Source organism: Amblyomma mixtum, chromosome 7 (genome assembly GCF_055824585.1).
Source record: "Amblyomma mixtum isolate Tamu chromosome 7, ASM5582458v1, whole genome shotgun sequence".
In the NCBI taxonomy this organism is placed as follows: Eukaryota; Metazoa; Arthropoda; class Arachnida; order Ixodida; family Ixodidae; genus Amblyomma; species Amblyomma mixtum.
In genome coordinates, this window is record NC_143018.1 from 107,078,951 (window position 1) to 107,096,258 (window position 17,308).

At 49.4% G+C, this 17,308-nt stretch overlaps 1 pseudogene across 1 annotated transcript in view; it reads left to right on the top strand.

Annotated features, from left to right (window-relative positions):
• The first annotated feature begins 1,748 nt into the window (after positions 1-1,748).
• LOC149337135 (uncharacterized) overlaps positions 1,749-17,308 on the top strand; it is a 46,085-nt pseudogene continuing 30,525 nt past the window's right edge. Inside the window, exons 1-5 of the transcript XR_016284603.1 lie at positions 1,749-2,078; positions 6,333-6,459; positions 11,700-11,851; positions 13,168-13,300; positions 15,149-15,184. The product of XR_016284603.1 is annotated as an uncharacterized LOC149337135 (transcript). The remainder of the gene's footprint in view (positions 2,079-6,332; positions 6,460-11,699; positions 11,852-13,167; positions 13,301-15,148; positions 15,185-17,308) is intronic.

A 17,308-nucleotide genomic window follows, 5' to 3' on the forward strand; every position in this document is an offset into this window, starting at 1 on the left:
GAGAAAGGAGACGCTTCGCTTTGAGCGCCCCCAGCTGCGTTCCGATGTCCCCGCGTACACTACCGATCCCTTACAATTACCTTCAATATTTCCATAATAATATCTTACAGTTTTCCAATTTTCAAAATTTTTGTCCGATAATGTTGGACATGGGAAAGGGGTGTCCTTGCCGGCGCGGATTTACCCCGAACGTGGTAGTCCTCACGGTTATCGTCCAGATGCCGGCAGCGATCCGATTTACTTTTCGCGGAATCGGGCTGAAGAACCACGTTACGGGGAAACGGCAAGTGCAGTAAAAGTCGTTGGAGGCACTACGTGTGTGGAAAACGTAGTTGAGAAGACCACAACAGTGTCGACGTAAATACCACAGACAAGTGGTCCACTTGAAGCCCCGAATGAGATAGTACGTCGTCCGCTCGAAAGTGACCGGGGCCTTACAAAGGCTGAATGGCGTGAGTTTCAAACAACAGAGGTCACAAGCTGTAATGAAAAGGGTATCTCGCGGTCAATAGAAAGAACACGATTTGCAATCCACTACTACCGTGATCCGTTTACGCGCGTCGCCAGTGCGCGTGCATTGATTGGCCCTGACGCGGCAGTGACGCGGCCCTACAGGCAGGCAGGGCAGGGCAGGGCAGGGCAGGGCAGGGCGGGCGGGCGGGCGGGTGTTGGCTAATATTTGTGAACTGAATTTAGCCTGCTGCGCAGCCAATCTTCTGGTACCTGTTACCTCAACTTCACTTATGTTGTAGCATGCGCGGCACGGATTCGGGCGCGTGCCTAATGGGAGAGATTTACGGCATATGGCCGGGGAGAGTGTCGGGCACCGCGTGGCTGAGGCGTGGAATGATATCACGGACGAGCCGTATTTCACGCGGATGCTGCAATTATTTGCTTTCCGCGCAATCTAACAGATAGTCGTCGTGCCTGCTGTGGCTGCCGTGGGAAAGGAATATAGCCGTGCGGGCGTGGACCGCCAACCTTAGGGTGTCTTGCGAATCACATCTTTCATTTTGCGGAGCTCTCCTTTGATGACATAGCGGCACAGGAGATACTAGGTTAGCCGTGAGGGGACTAGCGTTTCCCTCCAAGTCTACATCGTCTATTAGGCGCGCTGTACTATGCGCATGACCCCGTGTATTGGATGCTGGAGAAGCTGTCTCACGAAATGCGCTCTGCAGAGGAGAATTTCATCGGCAAAGCGGCTTTAGAGAGGAAGATTGACAGGGCTAGATCAGTTGGAGAGGCCCGTGCAATGTGCGATGTCAGTGCACGTTAAAGAACCCCAGGTGGTCGAAATTTCCGGAGCCCTTCACTACGGCGTCCCTCATAGCCTGAGTTTGTTTTGGACGTTAAACCCCATAAACTATAAACCAATCCGTTCTTCTGCAGCTTACGTAATTGTGTGGAGGATGACGATCTTATGGTGTAAATGCAGCCATGTTTCAGAAATTTTCGTGCTTGACATGCCTGTTCAGCTTAGCGTCATATTTAAGCAGGCATCTAGTTTGCTTAACTATAGTCTTGTGTGACGCCCAGTTTCGGATTACATGGCCACATTTCATCTTCTCTTTTTTTTATTTTACCTTTTCTGCATCGCTCTCCTTCCGTCTTTATCTCCGAAATTTTCTTCCCCACGCAGAGTAGCATGCCAGCGATTTTTAAGCGCCGGCTAAATTGTCTGCTTATTTATGTGCTAGATAAATTCTCTGCTTTTTAATTAAAGGGTTTCTCTCTCCAGATTCCTGGCCCCGCCGTGAAAGATGCCCTCCTCAATGGAAAGAAAGACAAAGAAGAATAAATATTTCGTGAGTAATTCATGCACGCGTGCCGTGGGTTCAGAAGACGAAGATATTCATACCAGTAGGATCCGCCATGAGCGACTTCGAGGTGCTGGTGTGCCTGAAGGAAGGCGGCCCGGGGCGCGAGTTCACTATGTCCACGGACGTGTTACGCGCGTCGAGCCCGTACCTGCGCGACCTGCTGTACGAGGCGCTCGGGTCGTCCCACCTGCGCCTCCAGCTGGACGGCATATCGCAGCTCGCCTTCGACGGCCTCAAAGCCTACCTGCGAAACAGGTCAGTGGGCATGCGCCACCCAGGTATACCCGCTGCGCAAGGGGCAGAAATGATGAGACGTATGGATTAATGGACAGGCATGCCCACATGGGAATACGATTGGGTGAGTTGGTGCTGCATTACACCTTCGGGTAAGCATATAACCACCTACTAGACCACCCTATAGACGTGCAAATAGACGTGCTAGGGTTCACAAACACCACTATGAAGTAATGACAGAATACCTGACGCAAAGTTATCAACAGCTTGTAATGCTGTCGCACTGACAACACGTCCCTAGCTATGTATTTTTTCCCAGTTCTATGCCACTACAATCATCCGCCGACAGGGCGCCATTTTCGATCTTCAATTGTCTTGCCTATTCTAACAAATGTCATTATTCACCAAGGCGAATGACTTATCCAGGTGATAACGAGGGCATGACGGTGCCTCAGACAGTCGCGGATGAATAAAGGAAGGAATAAAAATAGGAATAAAAAATAAGAAGGAGCACTGCCTCCTGTACCTAAACCTTTGGAACAATAACAGCACCGCTTAAGTGAGTGGCTGCAAATCCGTGCCGGAAGTTCTGACCGCGTCCAGCTCATGCACACTTGTGCGTGCACTTGCGCAGCGGTCCCACGGTGACGTGCCTGAATGTGACGGACCTGTACAGCTGCGCGTACAAGCTTCGGCTGCGGCCGCTGGCCACCCGCTGCCTGCAGTACCTGGCGCAGGCGGGACCCGTGGGACGACAGCTGGTGGTGCTGGCGCACGCGTCGCGGCTCGGACTGCCGGCCGAGCAGAACTCCGCCTTCCAGTTCGTCGTCGAGAACTTCGACGCCGCCGTCAGGCACGACACCTTCCCTGTTTTTACAGTGCCCGCTTGAGCGGAGTGAACCATGCTTCAGTTGGGTTCTAACATGTCCTCCAGAGTCTAGGCTCAGTGCATTACAGATCGCGACAAGAGGTGAAGCGTGTACAGTCAACCCGCGGGATGGGAGCACCCAAAGTTAGACAGTGGCCGGGTAAGGTCACAGAGGAAAGGAGGAAGTCACAGGTGATCAATCCGTTTGATGCGTCAAAGTATGCATTAGCATCACTGATCTTCACTAGGTGGCTGGATGCCGCATTCCCGCTTGCCGAGACGAGCGCAAGTGAAGCCACCGGAAGTTGGACGGCTTGTCCCGGAAGTCGGGTGTCTGCTGTGCATTTCAATGAAAAAAGTCGCGTCTTTCGCCCTTTCGTTCTTAGTTTTTTGCGCTGTTCTCATGTAATGTCTGCTTCTATATGAAAGAAACGAGCAAGCTGAACGCGAGAAATGGGAGCATTGTGGGCAGAACCCTGTAATTTCAGAGAAACCGAAGAAAACAGGCATTCAGGTCTCACCCTGCCGTGGCAAAGAAGAACGTGCATTAAACACTATGTTCTTTTCTGGTTCTTGCCTTCCGAGCGTGAAGGAGAAGCAGTGGAATGGCGATGAGGCTAGGTCATCTTAAAACCGAATTTTCGTGTAGCAAAGAAAAGGCACAGCGCGAGAGGAACGACTGACAAGAAAGACGAATGCTGCAGTGCGCGTGAGAAGCGTTGTTAGAAGTCAACTTCACCAAGCACCACGAATTAAAGCCCATTCAGGCTTAACTTGCTACAATAAGAAACAGTACATGACACGCTTCGTCGAAAAAGCAGTGCTATACCTTCTGCGCTCGTGAAATGTTGTATGTGTTTCTTTCTGTATCCAGTCTAAGTTGTTGCGCAATTCACTTATATGCTATACCTTTTGGAGGCGCTAATGTGAACCAACCGAACACCGTCGACACCTCACCAGATAGTAGCCTAGCCCTCGCTCCGGTTCTGTCTAAACATAATTCGGTAAAATGGTCATTGCAAAGTCAGCTGCCTGGTGAAGGTTTCCATCTGTTCTTTCTCAAATTTATCCCCCATTGACAGCATAACTTGGGCTTGAGCGCGGGGACGTGTATCACAGTAAAGAGCAGTGTTGGCGACGGGACGACACAGAGCTGAGCAGACGAGGTTCCATACTTGCTGTCTGGAGCGAAGTCCTGTCGTCTGCTAGTCTCGTCCCATTGCGATGCAATGGGCCCATATTTTTGAAACGTATTTCCTGAAGACTTCGCTGGTCTCCTCGCCCAGTTGACGGCGCAACAGGTAGGCATTGTCATGGAAAAAGACGAGAACGGCGAAAAGACGAAATGCTAAGGGGGAAAATGAAACTGGAACTGAAAAAACGTGCGGAGGTCCGATCTCGTGCACTGCCAAAGGCTGACTTCTGGTAGAAGGCCGCTTACTACCGGTGGCTTCACTTTGGGGCGCTCAGTGCGCCATCTAGCCCCCTAGTGGAGATCAGTGATTAGCATCAGTGTCTCCTCCCGACGGAGCAGCCGCTGCCGCCGACGGTTCAAGACCGTGTGAGCTCCACTGTCCCGGTCCAATCTAGCAATCCCAGTGTGACATGCCGTACCCTCTATCCACTTTTCCCAATCGTCGCCTCCCACCCTCTCTCCGGCTTTCCTCTCCCTGTCCCCCCACACTGGAGAGGGGATTTCCCTCTTTCCACTTTGTCACCTGCGGTACTTTCCTCCAACCCTTTCTTCGTCTCTCTTCTTCCGCTTCCTTTCCCCATCTCCTCTGAAAGTGGAGAAGGGGATTTTCTTCCCTCCACTTTGCCACTAGCAAACCTATGACTCGGACGGACGGACAGAACTTTTTGGCATTTGGATTTTAATGCTAACGCATTAACAATTCAGACGATGTGTGCGACTCATGCGGTGGTGTAAGCGTGAGCATTAGCGACCCCACTGTGTGGCTGATTTGTGTGAAGGGACCTAAGTTACTGACATGAACCAGATTGTGTTACCTACTTTGCGAGAAGTGCGATCACTGAGGCCAAAGTTAAGGTTTCAGTTTTTCATAGATTATTTGTTGTTTTTTTGCAATTTATGAGTTCTTTAAAATCACCGGTAGACCAATTCAATAGAGAGTAACCATCGTATTCGGTTCCGGCGGTGGTCGCAAACTCAAAGGGACTACCATCGCTTTACGACCAAAAAATGGCAACTTAAGTACTTTGCATTTGTGACTGCTGATAACCTGTAGAAAAAGTAGCCCGTGAGCTTCTGTAAGCACACTAGATCAAGTTAAAAGGGCGAGGAATATATATGCGACACATCAGTAACGCAGTATAATGCGGAAAAACTTTCTGTGCGCATTTTGTTGATTTGTGCCCAGGATTGATTTGCACACACTCTCGCTTCCATCCCCCCTTTTTTTAGACACATGTGTACTCTGCCTGTAAAAGGAGCATTGATCCGAATAAAACCAGTGAATAGTTCGTGCTCCTTCCGTCTTCTTCTTTCCTGTGTTCGTCCTTTATGTATGCGTAACTCGTTCTTAACAATAGCGCTGGTGAACTCTCAAGGTTCGGTTACACTTCACATAAATAGCCCTGAAAGCAGGATGTTATACAGCCGACCCCCGCAGCTCAGTTGGTAGAGCACCCGGGTGCGAAATTCGGATGTCATGGCTTCGGATCCCACCGGCTTTATGTGCTTTTTTTCGTTCTGCTTTCTAACAGTTGTTTAAAATAATTGCCCCGTTAATCTCCCGTTGATGATAACTACAGATAAAAAAAGACATCCCGTGTGCCCCCTACTTTCCATGGCTGTTGACTTCCGTCAGGTATGTTATGACTATCCCCTCTTTCCCCTTCGCTTGTCGGCATAATACACAAGTGTGCAAAAACTTGATTTATTTAAATAAATAGCATGTTTGGAATCACCAAGCAAGAATGCATGTTCCCTGAAGATTTCACAAATGTGACTCTACTAATCACTTTTTTTTATAAAACCCTCTTTCCCCTATAATGACCTTCCCGGTGTTAACGATGTCGTCGTCGCACGTTTCTGCTACTTTCCGCCCTGCGCATCGCCGCAGCTGTGGTAGCAATGGCTGCACAGGTCTCCATCCCCGACCTTCACCCCGTGAGAGCGCCTGTTTGAAAGCCTAGCTAACCTAAGATCAGATAACCCTATTGTGATACATTCCAGCGGCTAAAAAGACAGGGACGAAGGTAGACGAGACAGGACGAACGCTGGACTTCAACTCCGGAACGCCGGAATGTCTCACAATAGTACTACCAACCAACTAGCCCAACTTTATACGCTTAATAATCAGATAACCACATTGGGCACTTCCTCCGCAGTGCCGATGCCTGATCACACACAGCGCGCAAACTGAGCTGGGGGTCGCACGCAGGACCCGGCAGTTCCTGGAACTGGACTGGCAGACGCTGTGCAGCCTGACGTGCTCGGACGTTCTGGGCACGTCCTGCGAGACCAAGGTGCTCTTGGCCACGCTAGCCTGGCTCGAGCACGACTACCAGGTGAGTTTCCAAGATGACCCGTGCATGAACTCTTCCAGAAGCCTCCTGGTTATGTGCTGATCCGTAGTCTTGTTTCCATGGCGTGTATAGCTTGCATTGAGCGCCAATGCTTGCGTTTACTTTGTGTCCCCATCTTTGTTTGAGCTGTTTATGTAGGATGCATAGGAAATCATTTGCTACTCATCTGCACTCATCAATACTGCACTCACCAAAAAGCGGTGGTCACCGTCATTGACTTCAGTTACTGGTTGATAGCCTTTATCAAAAGTTTAGAACACAGGGGGTTTGCTGCAAAGTCGTGTAGTGGGGCTTCTGTAGCAATCGTGGAAGTCCTACACTCTAGACACAAAAGAAGTCAAAAGGGAGCAAACTCTCCTCTAGCGCACTCTCTATAAGGGGCAGGGTATGATGACCCTGGGGCCGATTTGCATCGCTAAAAATAAGGAATGCCTACGGTTGGCAACTGACACAAATTCCCACTTCAAAACGTGTGAAGTTTTAGCAGTCACAGAGTTATAATAGAGGTTTCAATTTCCTCTATTTGCTAGCTTCAGGACTTCCGGTGCTGCATTTAAAATGTTCCTGCAATTGCTAAATGCACCAAGTTAATATGCTTTGCGGTGAGAATATGCCTCCGTTGTCAGTAGTAGGTCTTTCGAACTTTTAGTGATCGAAATCTATTCGGGAACATAGGCAACATACGCTGCCCCATAGAAGAGAGTGCACCAGATTACTCCGTTTTTGCTCCCCTATCGACTTATTTGTTTGAGGGAGCAGGACCAAGAATCTTACTTTCAGGAGATTTCCATTGGTAAGGATGCATTACAAGCAACACGAGTGGCTCAAAAACAAACCCCTGGCCTCTAAACGCTTGGCAAAAGACGTACAGTCTTTGTCAAAAGTAACCCGGCACACGTGGTTCGTTTCTTAGCCGCTTAGCGAAGCACTCATGGCAGCCATTAAGCTCTGAATCTGCGTAAAGAAAGGTGAGACCTTTTCCTTACATTATGGCACCGTTCGGTCTTTAGGGCTGCTGTAAATGCTCCGTTATACGTTTGAGAAGCAAGAACCTGTTGCTCGGTTACTTTTGGCAAATACTGTACAGCCTTTGTCAAAAGTTTGGAGCCCAGGGGGTTTGCTTCTGAAGCACACTGTGTGGTTCGTAATGCATCTCCAGCGCTCAAAATTTGCTGAAGGTAAGCAGATTTCTGGTCCTGCTTCCTCCAATGGATAGGACTACCACGAATGTTACAGCAGTCCCACTGCGAGGCTTAGAAGCAAACCGCCTGGGCTCTAAACTTTTGACAAAGACTGTACATATGTTACTACTGGGTAGTACCTGCAGGTACTAACAGTGACTGCGTTTAGGAATAGTAAGGAGAAATATCCGCCTAAATAGCGATTTCAAGGCTTATTTCAGCTTCTCACACCACTAATGGCACGTAATTGTAATAAAAGAGAAATAAAGTCGAAAATACCAGGATTCGAACACAGGGCGTTTAGATGGGGAACCGAGCGCGCATATCACTAGACCAACGCAGCAGACTCCTTAGCCTAAGAATGGGCAGCCTTTCTTGCATATTACAATCTGTGCAAAAAAAAAAGAAAAACAACTTGAACGACATCAGGCAGCAATATATTCTATGTATGTTCCACTTAGCAACGCTCGATTATGCCGGTCAAGCATGCTACCGGGCATTTTCTATTCAATATAGTTGTAGTAAGAAGGTAGTAACAGTCAAGAAAAGGTCGTAATAGCTGCAGTTCTAACTTTTTGCTACCTTTTTTTTTGAGAGTAGATCTTCCGTACGCTTAGATATGGTGGATTAGCGTCACCGCTCATGCTGGACAAGTGGCTCATAGAGTGGTTTTTGTTTTGCGCCCGATTAAATTTATGTCTACGAAATTTTTCCAAGATCATCTTTTATCTGCCCTATCGCAGGTATCATAATGCCATGTACCACGTTTAGCCAGAGAACTATGCAGATATTGCGAGGAAACTTTGCAGCGTCTCATAATCATGGTAATGTTCATCAACGAAGACGTGCAGAACCGTAGACAAAAAAGTGTTTTCTAAATCATCTGTCAGGCCATTAAGCAATACAGACTGGCTCCTTTAAGAAAAACTGACAGAAATCCCAAACCACCATCCTCCGCCACTTCGTGGGCAAATAGCACCCAAAATTTCAGGCTACATTGGGCAACCTTGGCTGAATACATGAGTGCAAGAGATAGGTATGTTTTCGGCTTTTGGTACCACCTGTCAGTTTTACAGAAGCCCGGAGACTACATCACGTGATTTTTTTTGTTATACTCCGTTCAGCTATGTTGTCCTATGCAGGAACTTTGAGGACGAAGACGTTACCTATCATAACATAAAGCGACTTCACTGTGATCCATACGCTAAATGGTTTTCGGCTGCGAAGGCTAGTCAGAGGACACGGATGAAAGCGAAACCGTGTTTCCGCCTATCACACGTGCCTTTGTTACAGTATGTATCAACAGATGGCGCCACAATACAGTTAGCTGTGAAGGCAGCATGAAGCACTTTAATCACTTTTTATGCTAATGGTGGCTTCACTTACTGCTCACGAGAGCGAACAAGCTTGCGCTTCTGAAGCTTCTAGGCACGACGGCTTCGCGCAAGCCGAATGGACGGAAATCGAAGTCAGAGTCTCTTCGTATTCTCGTGTTTTCAGGAGGATTCGCAGCGCTTCCTGCTTATTTGGACGATGTTGACCATTCTTGTCGAAACAGTGTTGCAGTTGAAAGCAATGAGCTCTTCGTGGCCGAGCACAATTAGTGGAATAATCGCGAAGCGTCGGTGCAGTTCTTCGCCTTTTCAACGCGAGATCGTCAAGGAGGTCGTGTCGCAGAAAAGCCGACCTCGTCGGCGTCGTTGAGTGTGAGCGAAGAATGCACGAAAAATCGCCAGAGAAGCAATCTAGGTGGCACATTCCGATGGGCAGGTTGTGATGATGACCTTGTGGCGTCACCAAAACCTGGCCATCGGACTGTGAGCAAAGTGCCCACCACGGCAGGAGGCGGTTCAATTCATGAATGGTCACGAGAGTCCACCGGTAAGAGCAACCTGGGTCGCACAAGCCCCCATCGGTGGCAGCTGCGGCGCATCGCTTAACCGCTACACCACTGCTCCAGGAGTGGCATGAGTACTTTCACGGATCAATCAATATATATTAACCCATAAGCGCTATCGCGTCATACCCTTAAGGCCAAGATTGTGTGTCCACTCCAATTTTTGTATCATTTCATGACTTCTTCAGCCTATTTTCTTTGCAAAAATAGCGCACACAATATCTTCCGACACTAACATCTTAATCATCTCCCTCTAGCTCCTCGTATCTCACCATCCTGTACATCTTCGGCCCCAGGTCAAGATCAGGAAGCCTTTGTGGCATGGGCAGTATTGCCTTTTGCTACCCATGCTTACCTGGGCAACCCGCCAAGAATGCAGAATAAATAATGATAATTATTATTATTATCTAGCTGGACTTCGTATTCCCTTTCACGGTCTCCTGTAACATTACTCTCAGCGAATCACTGAACAGAGACAGATTGGAGAGTAACTTCCAGTATTTTATTGACTGCTGCTCTGCCTGAGTGTTCGTACTGTATGGATGTTTATCAGGCAGAAAAAAAAATACAATAGTTCTAGTACGATCGATTGCTGATGCGGTAGGGCCGTCCTACTCGCGTTCTTCGTGAAACATACGAGGTCTGTTAGAAAAGTATCCGACTTTATTTTTTTTTGCGAACACCAGATGGGTATGAAACAAGCGCGCTTGCTTCAGGCGACCTTGAACCTTCATGCGCATGCACGAATTTTTTCCCGCCTGCCGATAGCGTCAGTCGCTGGGACGCAGCATTTGAGTGAGGCAGTGCGCAGTGCTCTCGTCGGTTTTTTATTGCAAGGAAAATGGCGTAGTGAAAGGAGCAGCGCTACTGCATCAAATTTTGCCTTAAACTGGGCGACAGCCAAGTGGAAACCATTCTAAATATTCAGACGGCTTTCGGTGACGATGCTATCAGCAGCACACAGATTAAGCAGTGGTATAATTGGTCTAAAGATGGTCGCACATCGGTGGAGAACGAGCCACTCTCCAATCGGCCATCAACATGCCAAAATGACCAGGACATTACCGAACTGAACGCTATGGTGATGCGGGACCGTCGCGTGACTATCCGAGAAATTGAGGAAGAGGTGGACATGAACAATTTCTCCGCACATTCCATTATCACCGAAGATTTGGCCATGGAGAGAGTTGCGGCGAAATTCGTGCCGAAGCTGCTCACGGTGGAGCGAAAGCAGCTTCGTGTTGAAGTCTCACCGGACATGCTGGATTCCACAAACAGTGACCCCGACTTCATCAACATCATAATCACTGGTGACGAGTCTTGGGTGTACAGGTACGACCCGGAAACCAGATCCCAGTCGTCACAGTGGAAGCATTCCACGTCACCAAGACTTAAGAAGGCCCGCCAAGTGCGCAACAATGTGAAAATGATGCTGACTGCTTTCTTTGACACCCTCTGTGTGGCACACCACGAGTACGCACTCCACAGGGTCAAACAATGACCAAAGAGTACTACAGGGATGTCCTCCGTCGCCTGCGTGGTGCTGTGCGGCGCACGAGGCCGAAGTTGAGGTCAACAGAAAATTGGCGCATCCATCACGACAATGCTCCTGCACATTCCTCGCACTAAATTCACACTTTTTTCGCGAAAAACCAGACTGCTATAGTTCAACAGACTCCTTACTCTCCTGATATGGCCTCCTGTGACTTCTGGCTGTTTCCCAAAATCAAGAGGCCATTGAAAGGAGCGCGATTTCAGACAAGAGAGGACATTAAGGCTGCAACGACAGCTGAGCTCAACTCCATTCCGAAAGGCGCCTTTTCTGAATACTTCTAACAATGGCAGCACCGCTAGGAGAAGTATGTGGAGTCCCAAGTAGACTACTTTGAAGGTGACTAGGTTTGCAACGCTCCAGTTATGCAAGTTTTTTTTCTACGACCAAAGGTCGGATACTTTTCTAACAGACCTCGTATGTTCTTCTTGAAGTTACCTGCATTCATTTTTACTTCCTCGAGTTGCCCTTCGGTCTTATGGGGTCCCTGGTTCTCGCGCATTCTCGTGAGTTCACGTGCCGAATAGACCTACCGGTTTATAAGAAAGTCCGAAAGAAGCAAGCCTCTGCGGTGTCTCCGCTGGTTATGCAGAACCGGCGCCAGTTCGAGGACTCGGTGCTGGCGTGCATCCGCTACGGTCTGCTGCCGGAGCCAGTGCTGGTCATGTGCTTCGAACCCCCGCCCAAAGGGCGCATGGCGTTGTCCGGCCGGCCGGTGCGCATGAAGCTCATGGAGGCCGCATTGTGAGTACTGAGGGAACGCTGCGACGTGCGCCGGTATTTGAACGCACGCTGCTCGTGGCGTTGCCGTATACAGCCGGAAACTTTTTGTCAGTTCCAAAGGGATGGGTTTACTTTTCAATGCCAGGGATGTTCGCTCGAGGACGAAGTGCTACCGGCAAAAATTTGACTCCAGGGATGACGTTTGTGGTTGCTGCATGTAAGGCAGGAGAACGATAGAACATATTTTTATTCGGTGTAGGACCCTCCAACTCTCTGTGCACAATGCACCGGCAGGGTACAACTCAAGAACGAAGTGGAAAATGCCCCTCAAAGTAGGCCCTCCAATCAATGGCGTCCGCAGAATTTCATAACGCCGTGGTTAATCCGATTAAGCCGTGGTTATTCCCCATTCAACTGCCGCTCCCTGGGATTGCACACTACCCGGCACAAGGGGATCGGTCAAGGGTGAGAGAGGGAGAACCGGTCAAGTGGGAAAATCGGTCGACGGCATCAGTTGGCAGTAGGAGCTCCTTTTAGGGGTATTTGGCACTTCGTTCTTGAGTTGTATCCTGCGGCGGCATCGTGCACTGAGGTTTGGAGGGTCTCACATGGGGTAAGGATAGGTTATATCGTTTCCCTGTACCCCATGCAGCAATAGCAAACGTCCTCCATGTCGGCGCGAACTTGGGCTCGTTGCTATTCTTAGAGGGCCCTACTATGGGGGGGGGGGGGGGGGGGTAGATTTTAATATGACGTTTGTTTTTTTTTGGTTTTACGTGGCTACACGCAATGGCACATCGAGTGATCTATGTTTAACGGATTCCCAATTTCAATACTTTTTTTTATTGTGAGTCTTTGGATCTTCCAAACGAGGGACAAAAACATGCAGCAACAAGATGCCTGCAGCATACGTTTCAGGAATCGATTCAGGGGTAGAATCCTGCTATCTGCGTGGCATGCATCCTCAGCACTAGCCTTCCATCACTCTGCTTTTGTCGCTGGCGAAGTTTCACCAGCTGCCAGGCTAGCTCGCAAGCCCCATTCGCTTCGGGTGACAGCTAGGCTGTTATTACACAAAAAGGTTAATTCATTTTCACGAGGATAGATTAATCAGGCAGCACCTCCCGCTTTCTTGCTCATCGGGACCTCTGCGAAATAGCTACCATTTCTGGCCATTCATTTCTCGGCGGTGAAATAACTGGAATTATTACGTTTAATTGAAAGATGCATAAAAAACAATCTCTACGTATATGGAAGGGGAACTAAATATCCGATAGCTGGCTTAAGCTTGTGCAAGAGTGAGCGGTGAAAATAGCGGCTTACGATGGGCGGCGCAGCTCTCATTACGTGCGCCTCAAGGGGAGGCCTGACCTGGCTCTGGAGACGCGCAAGCGGACCTTCACGGGCACCGAACCCGCCGACCTGCTCTTGGATGAAAGCATCGTCTCGCCCATGGCGGTGCCGTCGCCTGCAGACATCGCCAAGCCGCCAAAGGCAAGACACACTCAGGCTTTGGTTTTCTCTCGTGCCTGATCTGCATGCGAAGAGCTGCACACGTTATCTTCCAGCTGGAATGCGCCACAGCCGCATGTCCGGTGAAAACACACACTTGGTTTCCGCTGTAGAAAAACAGTCAGCTCCGGCCATGGGACAATACCGTAATGTGTGGTTTAGACTCTTCCTTAATGATTTGTATGTTTCAGTGGGCCATACCGGGCTCCTCTGACTACTACACAACGCTATACACCTTTCCATCGGGTGAGGAGGATATGGACACGCCTCCTCCCTTTGTTGTTGCAAGCCAGTTCCATTGTCGTTTTCACCCGGCTAGCGCCAAGTGCACACAAAAGCCTGGCGAGAAATTTGGCGACACCTAGTGAGTCATCGGTGGAAAGTTCTACAAACGAACACCGATCTGTGACGTAGGCAAGATGTGGTGGCGTTGCTGTCCCAATTTAGGGCACTTGGTGACATCGAGGCCCATCGCAATATATTTGAAGAAAAGTTATAAATTTTTTATTCATTTCACGCGGTACGCAAGAAGTTCCCTGAGGTAAAAGTTCGCGAGTGCATCCGAGGAAAGAACGCGAAAGAATGAAGCATCACATTGAAGCCGATATATGTTTAAAATGTCATGGTATCTGCGCTTCATGCAGGATTTACCCCCCGGTGGGGGTACCAGGCAGGCGCGCTGCATGTAGGAGCTGATGTAAAGAAAGCAACTGAAAGTAATTTTTTTTATTTCACGCTGCACCCATTAAGCTGACACTTCAATAACAGCTGGGGAGTGAATATCTGAACATAAAGTAAAATTATAGAACGTCATTTCTAAATAATTTTTTTTAAACGCGTCGGCAAATGAGTGCTGTGACACCGGACACGCCGTCAACTATGTGGAAGCTCTGAGTCGCCTTAAAGTCAAATGATCTATGAGCGGTTCCTGCTAGATTATTTAGGTGAATTTTGGGCTGATATAGATATCCAGCAGTCAGCTGCCGGTGATCCTGCTGCACGCTGCGATAACTGGACGGAGCTGCCGCAGCCAAATGCTCGTTCGGGAACTCTCGCTTGATATGCCCACTATTTTATCAGTCACGAACGCAAAACCAAAATATGCTACACGTTCCATTCTGAGGATCTAACGACTTCACAGCAGCAGTTGGGAAATGAAGTACTTACGCAGTTCGGCTGCGATAACAAACACAATGAATACATGCAGTGGCGCCGCTGCGTAATCCATTGAAGTCCTAAATAACAATTTTGAAGGTGCTTCATATAATTCGCCTCTGCGAAATACGATGGCCGAACACTCACACTGTGCGTCTGGTACATACAATGTCAGGCTGCATATCATTCGACGTACACAAAGCAAACACGCACAGGTAGTTCCACCAGCAGAACCACACAGAATCTCAAAACTGATGCCGACTGAAGTGACGATATATATTCGGAAAAGATAAGCAGTGGTTACGTTGGCTGAAAGGACCTCGAAGTTGCATCAGAAGATCGGCATTGAAGTCTGAAATATTTCATCGTAATACGCAATCGGTCCTGCGATTTCCGTATGTCATGAAAGATGCAGTAAGAACGAAAAGTGCACGAGAACACTCGGCGGATTGCGACGAGGTTGATGGCCCTACTACTGAGGATGAATTCTACGCAAGAGCTAGTTCAAGTAATCGCTTCATCTAATGTGGATGCTGCGACGCGCCCACGTCTTCAGCCCAACGCTGCAGGGTTCGCGCATGCGCAAGAAACTGTGTAGCGCGCACTAGAGACGCTGTTGTCGACGCATGCGCTGCCCGGGCAGCAGCGCAGGGAGCAGGCACCAGGGGGTGGGGAGGGTGACTGAAAGTTTCACCAAAGTCGTATAGGTTCGCCTCCGCGTACTCCCTCTGCTCTGGTCGCGGCGAGCCGACATTGGGGTCTAAGATGAATTTCATGCAACTAAAATTAGGTGCGTGTGGTTATCACCACTTCGGGCACTTTAGCGTGCGTTCCCAGACACCCTTAGAGCGTGTAGGGTAGCGGTCTCGGGCACAAAGGAGGTGCCCTCGGCTCAGCGTGGCAGGCTCAGCCAGACCACCTACCAAGTGACAAGGTTGACCAGCTTTTCGCCGGTCGCAAGCCAAAGAAAAGGTAGGAGCCAAGGGTTCACAAACGAAACAAACTTTATACTGCAAATAGACGACACAAAGGATTTGACAATCACTCGCACGAGGCAGGGTTCTTCGCGAGAAAAACGTTCAACCAGCTGATGCGTCATCGTCAAGATAATGAGTGCATTCCGGAATGTACTCAAATTTTTTACAGCTAAAAGCTCCTCCGATGCTCAGCCTGAAGGTCAACTGGCTCCTAGATTTACCTCTAACGGGAGGCGTGCTGCATGCGGCTATGACATCATGCCACGTGACTCGCCTACGCCACAGCTGTGTGCCTGGCAATCACGTCAGAAGCGTTTGCGGGACGGCAGGCTGGAAACGCTGATTGGTCGATGGGATGCGCTTCTCCGTGACGTTTTTTGACTTCGCCCTCGTTCTCAACCGGACGTGGCGTCAGCGCGCCTTTCTCGACCTCTCCCTAGAGCGCCTGGGGAATCGCTAGGTGCACCCGCCGCGCCGCGCGTGCGTGGTGAGCGGGCATGCCGCATTCGTTTCGTGATCCTCGGCGCGCTCGTTTCGAGGCGTGTGCAGCTATGGCGTTCGTGCGTGGTGCGCTCGGCGGCGACAGCCAGCTGAAATTTCTGTGCAGATTTTGCTTGCGGCTTTCGCTGTTTCCCCAGGAGCACGTGGCTAGTGTCGTGCTCGTATTTGTGTATGCGCTCTGTCCTGTTGTACCGTCTCCTTCTTCTTCTACTGTTTGCGCAAGTTTTTACCTTCGTATTTAAAGTTTTTGCCGCGGCACTACAAGGATCCGCATCAGGCGCGCTTTGAGGACCGCCGTTTGACAGCTACGCTGACGCGCTTGTCGGGGGTGCGCATTCTCAACCCTGAGGTAAGGACTGAACTACATTGTCGCAAGTTTTCTCGTGCATTGAGGACTCACCAAATTGCGGTGCTTGTAACGAAACTTTTTTTTTTTTTTGCAGCGTCGTTCCCTGGATATGCTTCTCGGAAGCCGATGTCATTGTTCGCCGCGGACGCTGGGCCTACTGCTCGCCGCCACGCCGCTGTAGGTTAACGTTGAAGAGCTGCTCCAAACGGCCCTCTTCAGGGCCGCTTCATTGCTTCCTGGAAGATTGCGGGCATCAATCTCGCGGCCATCAATCTCGCGGCCGTGTTCCCTCTCTTTGTCGAAATCGGCGCCAGACATCAGAACCCGCGCTAGGCCTCGTTGCAGGGTTAAACGAGTGCAGTGTGGCTTTAGAGAAGTTATGACTTGCGCTTAGTCTATCTATATCATTCATTCAGTGCAGTGTGCCTTTGCTTCTTTAGCGACTTCTCACGCCTTGTCGAAATCGGATTTAAAGCTCACGCCACGCCTCGTTGAATGGGTTAACCGAGTGCAGCGCCTAGCTTTGTTTTTGTGTTCTAACCTGTAAGCAGTGCACCTTTCTTCGCTCCTTACTTTTGTTCTTTTCAGTCGTTTCCTGAATCCGTCGAAAGAGCCAGGCTTGCCGGATGGTTGTTCGCCGTGAATGGAACCACGAGGCGATCGCATCTGCATACACAGCACGACTTTGTTCCCTCGTGTTTTTTTTTACCAAGGATTGCTTCGACAGCTCGTGCAAAACGAGGACTGCGCACGCCATGTCGTCGCTGCTTAGTGAAGAGGCACAAAACGGATGTCGTCCTTACTAAAGGCCCTTCTCGGGGCCACCTCAGTGTTTCCTGGCAGACCACGCGCTTTCCGCCCTGTGCACATGTTCCCCTCATTTCCAATCATTTGTAAGTTGCATATCAATGAATTAATAAATCAGTCAATGCACTTTATTTACCAGAAAAATCTCGCTGGTCACCCTGGGCTAAAAGCTGTGCA